Raw genomic sequence first — 8,879 nt, 5'->3', positions numbered from 1 at the left:
GAATTCAAATAATTATATTACTATATGGTTAATTTGTGGCCCCGCTATATAGATCTATAGGCATTATACTATTAAAGGGCGGGTGTGTGTATATATATTTTTATAATTTTTTTATAATATTTTTTTATAATATTATGTTGTGTTTTGGCTAATTATTTTGATTCTAAAGGTTTTTCTATATTAATACAACATTTATTAAATAACACCTTAAGTATTCTAGGTGCTTCACTACTTTATGGTTATGCCATTACTGTGATTAAAGTAATGTAATGAATATATTTCTATCCTCTATGAGATATATGTGCTTTTAAACAGGTGGCACTATGGATTTCTACAGACTGATGGAGTTATGTAGTATTTTGTTCTGTCCGCTTAGCAACACATTTTTTCTTTTATATTAATTATTATGATTAAATTGTATTAGGTTATATATATTATTATTATAGGTAGAACTATAATAATTTATGTAATGGACCTTATTAACTGATTCCCTGAGCTAACCCCTAGCCTTGTAAGAGATTGATAAATGAGGCACCTGCTGTGATTTTGTACACACCTATTCTCACTAATTACAAAGCACAGGGTATAAAAGATAGAAAGTGCTCAGAAGGGAATACTTTGCCTCTTGAAGAAGCCGCCTGGGGTGCGGAGAAACGCGTTGAGGACACAGAGAGGACGGGTCACTGAGAATATCACCGAGACCATCCAAGTGCTCACAGGAGAAATACACCTGCTGTTCTATAATATCAAGTTGTCTGTAACCTGTTGCCGGCAATCAGCCTGCTTGTGAAGAGACCGGACTCTTCATTTCTTCACAATTTTTCACACCATCAGCCTGTCTTGCTGAGCATGGCTATTTCCAATCAGGGATAATACACGGCAGTTTAGCTTACCAACTCTGTGCTGTGTTAAAGAAAACATCCATCCCTGCGGGCGCCGCCGACGGATGTCTCACCCGTGCAAAGGGTGATAGAGAGCGGCTTTGCATTACCCACCGTGCATAGGAAAGCAAGGACAGCGATTCAGTGAGTAATTGAAACCGTACGGTTCTTTCATATCATATCCATCACGTGGAAAATTATACTTTACATATATGGTTACAGAGGCTGAATTTATTAGCCGGAGGACATATTCTTTCTGAACTGTGAGAGACTGAACAACTTAGAATCCAGTATATTGAAAGCTATATAGGTGAAAACCGGTGACCCACTCCTATATGTTTTTATTATAGGCATATATATGCTATTATCTGAGGTGTAATTACACCCAAGTTTTATGTGTTATATATTATTGTGGTCCATTATTAGTTTTTATTTTTCTATGTTTCTTTTTGTGTTTTATATATTTTTTTGCTAGCTAAATAAATTGTTTTATTGTATTTGGCAGTATTATTGGATTTTCAAGCGCCGACCTGGTATTTGTTTGTTTAATATAATAAGCAGTGCCGTAACTAGGCATATTAGCGCTGTGTGCAAGAAGCGACATTGGCACCCCCGCCCCCATGTAAGACAGGGGCAGTGCGCGCCGTATTCGCGAAAAAATATATAGGGGCGTGGCTTCATGGGGAAGGGGCGTGGCCACAAAATAATAGCAATTTATACTACGGTGCACAGTAGTCTCCATTATTCAAATTACGCTGCACAGTAGCGCCACTACACCAGGTAGAGCCCCTTTTATACATTACAGCAGACAGCGTCCCCCTTTTTACACATTACAGCAGACAGTCCCCCTTTTTACACATTGCGGCAGCCAGGACCCCTTTTTACACATTGCGTCAGCCAGTCCCCTTTTTTACACAATGCAGCAGCCAGGACCCCTTTTTACACATTGCGGCAGCCAGGACCCCTTTTTACACATTGCGGCAGCCAGGACCCCTTTTTACACATTGCAGCAGCCAGGCTTCCTCTTTACACATTGCGGCAGCCAGGACTCCTTTTTACACATTGCGGCAGCCAGTCCCCTTTTTACACATTGCGGCAGCCAGGTCCCCTCTTTACACATTGCGGCAGCCAGGCCCCCTCTTTACACATTGCGGCAGCCAGGCCCCCTTTTTACACATTGCGGCAGCCAGGCCCCCTTTTTACACATTGCGGCAGCCAGGACCCCTTTTTACACATTGCGGCAGCCAGGCCCCCTTTTTACACATTACAGCAGACAGTCCCCCTTTTTACACATTGCGGCAGCCAGGACCCCTTTTTACACATTGCGTCAGCCAGTCCCCTTTTTTACACAATGCAGCAGCCAGGACCCCTTTTTACACATTGCGGCAGCCAGGACCCCTTTTTACACATTGCAGCAGCCAGGCTTCCTCTTTACACATTGCGGCAGCCAGGACTCCTTTTTACACATTGCGGCAGCCAGTCCCCTTTTTACACATTGCGGCAGCCAGGTCCCCTCTTTACACATTGCGGCAGCCAGGCCCCCTCTTTACACATTGCGGCAGCCAGGCCCCCTTTTTACACATTGCGGCAGCCAGGCCCCCTTTTTACACATTGCGGCAGCCAGGACCCCTTTTTACACATTGCGGCAGCCAGGACCCCTTTTTACACATTGCGGCAGCCAGGCTTCCTCTTTACACATTGCGGCAGCCAGGACCCCTTTTTACACATTGCGGCAGCCAGTCCCCTTTTCACACATTGCGGCAGCCAGGTCCCCTCTTTACACATTGCGGCAGCCAGGCCCCCTTTTTACACATTGCGGCAGCCAGGCCCCCTTTTTACACATCGCGGCAGCCAGGACCCCAATTTTCCCCATTGCGGCAGCCAGTCCCCCTTTTTACACATTGCGGCAGACGGTGTCCCCCAGAGAGACAGAAATAGAGAGAGGGATATACTTACCTTCTCCCCGCTGACAGGCTCCTCATGCTGGCAGGCATCTCCCTCTCGGTGCAGGCTGCAGGCAGTTGAGAAGGAGGAGGAGGGAGGGGGAGCAGGGAGCCGCAGCAGCGCTATTTCATTGGTTGTAAGCGCCGCTGCAGCATCCCCCTCTCCTTCTGTATTGGCTGCCCGGCGCTGCTGTGGATGCTGGGATGGAGGAACCGCATCCCAGCATCCATACCAGCGCCGGGCAGCCAATACAGAAGGAGGGGGGGATGCTGCAGCGGCGCTTACAACCAATGAAATAGCGCTGCTGCGGCTCCCTGCTCCCCCTCCCTCCTCCTCTTCACTTGCGCGGCGCTGCTCTCTCCTCCAGCGCGGCTGCGGCGCAGGGACTTAGAGGCGGCATGTAATGAGTCAATTTGACTCATTACATGCCTCTGGCCGTGCACCCTCAGGGCAACTGCGCTGTGTGCCAAGCCCCCTTGGCACACACGTAGTTACGGCCCTGATAATAAGCTTCTATGAGAAAGCGAGCAATAATATTCATCAGGGTAAAGCAGTGGATGTGGTCTTTTTGGACTTTGCTAAGGCCTTTGAAAAAGTCCCACATCAGAGACTAATTTTCAAAATAAGAGAACTTGGGGTAGGAAACTCTTTGTACTTGGGTGAGTAATTGGCTGTACAACAGGGAACAGCGAGTGGTGGTTAATGGGATGTTCTCTGAATGGGCCTCGGTGCTTAGTGGAATACCGCAGGGTTCAGTGCTCAGGCCATTGCTGTGTAACATTCATTAATGACCTAGGAGTGGGCCTGGAAAGCACAGTGTCAATTTCCACAGACGGTACTAAACTGTGCAGAGTAATTCAGACAAGGATGTTGAGTCTCTGCGGAATGATTTATCTAGACTGGAGGTCTGGGTAGACAAATGGAGAATGAGGTTCAATATAGAAAAATGTACAGTTATGCACTTTGGGACTAAGAATAATCGGGCAGCTTATAAATGAAATGGGCAAAATGTAGGGATAACGGTAGTTGAAAAGGATTTGGGGGTGCTCATCGATAGTAGACTTAGTAGCAGTACGCAATGTCACAATGCAGCAACAAAAGCAAATAAGGTGTTAGCATGCATAAAACGGGGAATGGAGACAAGGGGGTATATTTACTAAGCTCCCGATTTTGACCGTGATTGCGTTTTTTCTTCTAAGTGTCATCTCGGTCATTTACTAAACAGTATTTACGGCAGTGATGAGGGCATTCGTATTTTTTCCCTTGGTCAAGTCTAAAATTACGAATGAATACACCATCGGTCAAATTACGCCTGTTTAGATGCGAATCTCGGTCATTTACTAACCATTCGTAATTGTATTTGCTGCCGCGAAAATGCATTTGCGGCCGCGAATAATTACGATTCGCATTTTTTTCCTAAAAAAAAACGCGCCAGCCTTTGAAAGCCGCGTTTACATGTGAACTTAATTTTCCATTACTCACACCTGAATTTTTGGGCCTATAAAAGAGTTTCAGCCACATTCTGAACTACTCTCACTCTGAAATGGCGGCTGTAGTGTGTGGCAATGGATTTTTGTTGGCTGTGGGATACGTTAGACTGCTCCATGAGGCTTCCAGGAATCAGGACCAGGTAAGTGAACATGGCCAACAGGTTGTCCAGGTACCGCGGAGGCTGCGCCAGCCTCGTTTTTTTAAAGGGCGTTTAAACTTAAATGCATTGTCCGATGATAGGGTCATACAGATGTTCCGCCTAAATAGAAACAACATTTTCCACCTGTATGACCTTGTCAAACTGGGCATAGACCCTGAGACAGCACGCTCTCGCTCTGTCTCAGGCCTACACAAACTCCTGGCTGTGTTACACTTTATGGCTACTGGGAGCTACCAGGCTGTGGCAGGCGACGTCATTGGGATCTCACAGCCCACCTTTTCAAGATATTTGATGCAGGTGAGTCTACAAATACCTATGCGGTTATGGCTAAGTGTTGCTTGTGTAATTTGAAACACCACAGTATTGTAGAGACTAACCTAACATGACACTCACCTTAGCTTCTTTAATGTCCACTCAGGTTTTGGATGTGTTGGAGCCACACATTAAAGCATCAATCTGCTTCCCTACAGAGGAGTCGGAGTGGAGTGCTGTCAGGGTAGCTTTCTATGAGCTTGCTGGCATGCCCAATGTGCTGGGGGCCATAGATTGCACACACGTTCAGCTGAGATCACCTAAGGGCCGCCAGTATATATATACTAATAGGCATATGGATCCATCAACTAATGTCCAGGTGGTCTGTGATGCAAAATTAAAAATTATGAGTGTTGTTGCTGGTTACCCTGGTGCCTGCCATGACTCCTTCATCCTCAGTCAGTCATCGCTCTTCGATAAATTTGAGGAGGGACAAATGCCTGATGGCTGGCTGTTGGGTATGTTGTAAATGTTATGTGTGTATGTCTTTTAACCACAGGCTAGATTTTGTAGGAGGTGAGAGAATCATCTAACATATGTCCTAATGTTGACTATATATGTTTTTCAGGTGATGGGGGTTACGGCTGCTACTCTTGGCTCCTTACTCCATTGTCCCAACCTGATTCTCCTGCTGAACACAGTTATAATCATGCACATAAGGCTACACGGAATGTGATAGAAAGATGTTTTGGGGTGCTGAAGTCACGTTTTCGGTGTCTAGATAAATCTGGTGGCCTTTTATTGTATAGTCCCTCAAAGGTGACTAGGATTGTGTTCTGCTGCTGTTTTCTCCATAATCTGTGTTTAAGCCAACATCTTGCACATGGTGAGGGAGAAAGCAGCCAGCAAGCAGAGGAGTTAGAACCATCTGGTGACAGTGTCAGTACAAATGTAGGGAGGCAGGTACGTCAAGAAGTGATCCTGCGATATTTTACAGGTTAGTTTTATTATGCTGTAATTAGCCTTCTCTAAACACTTTCCTATACTTTCTATTGTGTGTTCTGTTACTTACTGTTTGTTGTTTATAGTGCTGTGTCCATTGTGCTTAGTTGATGCTAACAAAACATTTACAGTCATTACCCTTGAAAAACATAACATCATACATACAGACCAGCTTCATACATTTTAGAGTCGGACACAGGAATGTGTTTTTAATTCAAAAGCTTTTATTTTTTCTTTACAACAGTTTTCTGTTATTTTTTTCTCTTGTGTGTGCTGGGTGCTGGCTCACTGGCACGTGCTCTTGATGAACGCCGGACAGGGGAGGTTACTGGCGTTTGAACCGGGGTTGTGGTTCCAGAGCTGGAGGTAGCTTGATGGCCACCCATGTTAGCAATATTGCTGCTCAGATTATTCAAACTGGCAATCAGCTGTGTGTTTGTAGCAGTGTGGCTGGCTACTATCCTGGATAAGGCCTCATTCACCACTTGATTGTGTTGTATTATCTGTACAAGTGCCTGCTGATGTCGCTGTTGGTCATCTATAATGCGTGTTAAGTTTGCGTTCATTTGACTATTTTCCGCCCTAATTTGTTCCATAGAGGTCGCCATTCTCCCTACTTGTACTATTAGTCTGCCCGAGTTGCGACTAAGACGCGGAAGATGATGGGGCAGACTGGCAAGGTGTTGTGTGTGTTGGGTGAGGGTGGCATTGCTTTGGGCCTGTTGGCTTGTCCAACTTGCCCAAAAGTCGTCAGGAATTTGGGTTTGGGGCAGAGCTTGTGCCAGTTGTGGACTGCTGGTTGGTTGGGGTATATCCTGCAACTGGATTGGCATGCTTGGATCAACAGCTGTAAGTTGCAGTGTGAATGATGGCTGTTGTTCTGGTCCCTGCTGCTCGTCACCGGACATCAAGTTGTGCTCTGTATGGGGGAGGCAACATGCAATGTTGTTTGTTTTAAAATTTGGCGTGGCTAATACAACACATTAATACATTCCTAATACTACATTTTTGAAATATTACCTCTTGTTTTTCTCAACGTTAACAATTTTGCACTTTTTTAAACATAAACCCCACACAGGCACAGATATTGACAAATTTGCATATTCCTCACCTAACTAACTTCCCTCCACAACATTACACTGTTAGATTCCCTCCCCTCACCACGAGCTAGACTACTTACCTGTATAGTGCCGAGAAGCAGAGCAAGTAAGCCATCTACATACTGGTCAGGGACGATGTGTGCTCACTATTTTGGCTTTTGGGTTTTGTAATTAAATTTAATACACTTCATAATTTTGTTCAAGGAAAACGTGTGTGTGCTTAATGTATCGTCAAAACTGTTTTTTACAAACAACTAGATTGTCTAGACCATCCACTAAGACCTTAGTTATTTGACGCAAATCACCTTGAGCAATTGAAGACATTACATCCCATTGATTGCAGGGGAAAACATGTAAACTCCAAACCCACTAACAACATCATAAATGTACTGTGTATATTCTTGCTTATGTGTTTTTTATCCAATTTTACTCACCAGATAACTGAGGTGATCTGGGCTCATCACTCTGCGAACTCGCCAATAGTGCCAGTGGTGGCTGGGATGACACTGCCGATAGCCTTCGCCTGGGTGGGGATGATGGAGGTGCAGAATCAGACCCAAGACGCCGAGTCTTAGTTGGCCTCCTTGGTAAGTGGCCCGAGCCCTGTGATGGGCGCCTTACAGGAGGTCGGCTTCCAGAAGCAGAACCTAGGTTGAAATGTTTTAATTAATATTTTGTACTTCTATGTTTTTTCAGAAAAAGTGACTACAGTGAAGACTTACCTGCAATACCGGCATCATCACGACTGGTCTGAGGCCTTTCTGGGCGGCTGGGCTGTGTGACTGTGAAAAAAGGAACATCAACATTATTTTCTTTTTATTTTGAAAAAGGACCCAGTGCAAACCATTGATGTACTGTAAGCATATATTTGGTTTGGTTTACACAACAATAAAAAGCTTAAGTGCGTCTTTTTTTGTTTTTTGGAGTGGATAAAAAAAAAGTAAGTCATGTGGGCCACACTTTTTTTCATAAACAAACATCAATGTTGAAAAATATTGCAGAGATTCAGTACTTTCAAAGTTAAACAAAATGTAATGTTTTTGAAATTGACAAGTTTTACAGTGGTCTGTTTAAGTTAAATCCAAATGAGGCATACAAACAAACACACGTTACAGCATTAGCGCCAAAAATAGGGCCATAAATTTTAAAGCAACATATGCAAGCTGCAAAAATTTTGGTAATAACAAAAACACACCTTAAGGGAGCATAGGCCTGCAATCTTTAAAATAAACCAAAAAAAACCACACAAATTGCACCAAAAAATTTTGAAAAAAAAAAAAAAACAATTTAATATCAACATTAACAAACAAACTTACCATCCTGCGTGGGTCGGTCCGAATCCCGGACGTGAGTAGCAGACACCACTTCGCCTGGAATCAATGCCCGCACAGGCTCCTCCCAGTCCCGATAGGCGACACGTAAAGGTGGGCCACCTCCGGTCCTACGTGCAGCTTTGGACTCTTTGGCCATCTTGGCCTTGACACGCCGCTTGATATCATAGAAACGCTTGCGGCACGTGTCCTCTGTCCGCCTCACCACACCCTCACTATTGACAGCAAGTATGACTTGCCCCCACAGGGCAGACTTCCTGCGGGAGGACACCCTGGCAGCATCCTGACCAAACAATTGGCGATGGTGCTTCATCAGCTCACGCACCAACGCCATATTTTCAGCATAGCTGAACTTTATATTCCTGCCAGTCTTGGTAGTGGTGCGTGGCTGCGGAGCCACAGCACCATCACTATCACTAGAAAACTGACCAACAGGCACCCCCTCCTCCTCCTCACTCACCTCCTCCCTCTCACTACCCCCCTCCACCTCACTACCAGCCTCCACCTCACTAACCTCCGCCACCACACTGACCTCTGAGTCGGACATGACAAACAACAGAAAACACTGAAAAAATAAAACACAAAACACACTCCTCCACTACTCCTACTACACACCACACAGCCAACACACACGCTCACTCACTCACAAACAAAGACAAAAGACTGGAAAAAAAAAACAAGGACAAAAAAGTTTACAAACTGGAAAAAAACAATACAA

The 8,879-nt window shown here is 44.8% G+C and overlaps 1 long non-coding RNA gene across 1 annotated transcript; it reads left to right on the top strand.

The window, feature by feature from the left end:
- Positions 1 to 5,547: 5,547 nt before the first annotated feature.
- LOC135054663 (uncharacterized) lies at positions 5,548 to 7,566 on the top strand. The gene is made up of 3 exons (XR_010243549.1): positions 5,548 to 5,725; positions 7,268 to 7,417; positions 7,527 to 7,566. It is a non-coding gene; the product is annotated as an uncharacterized LOC135054663 (long non-coding RNA).
- The last annotated feature ends 1,313 nt before the right edge of the window (positions 7,567 to 8,879 follow it).

This window comes from Pseudophryne corroboree, chromosome 3 (genome assembly GCF_028390025.1).
Source record: "Pseudophryne corroboree isolate aPseCor3 chromosome 3, aPseCor3.hap2, whole genome shotgun sequence".
In the NCBI taxonomy this organism is placed as follows: domain Eukaryota; kingdom Metazoa; phylum Chordata; class Amphibia; order Anura; family Myobatrachidae; genus Pseudophryne; species Pseudophryne corroboree.
The sequence above is the reverse complement of the archived record's forward strand: the minus strand, read 5'-3'. Positions and strand labels throughout refer to the sequence as shown.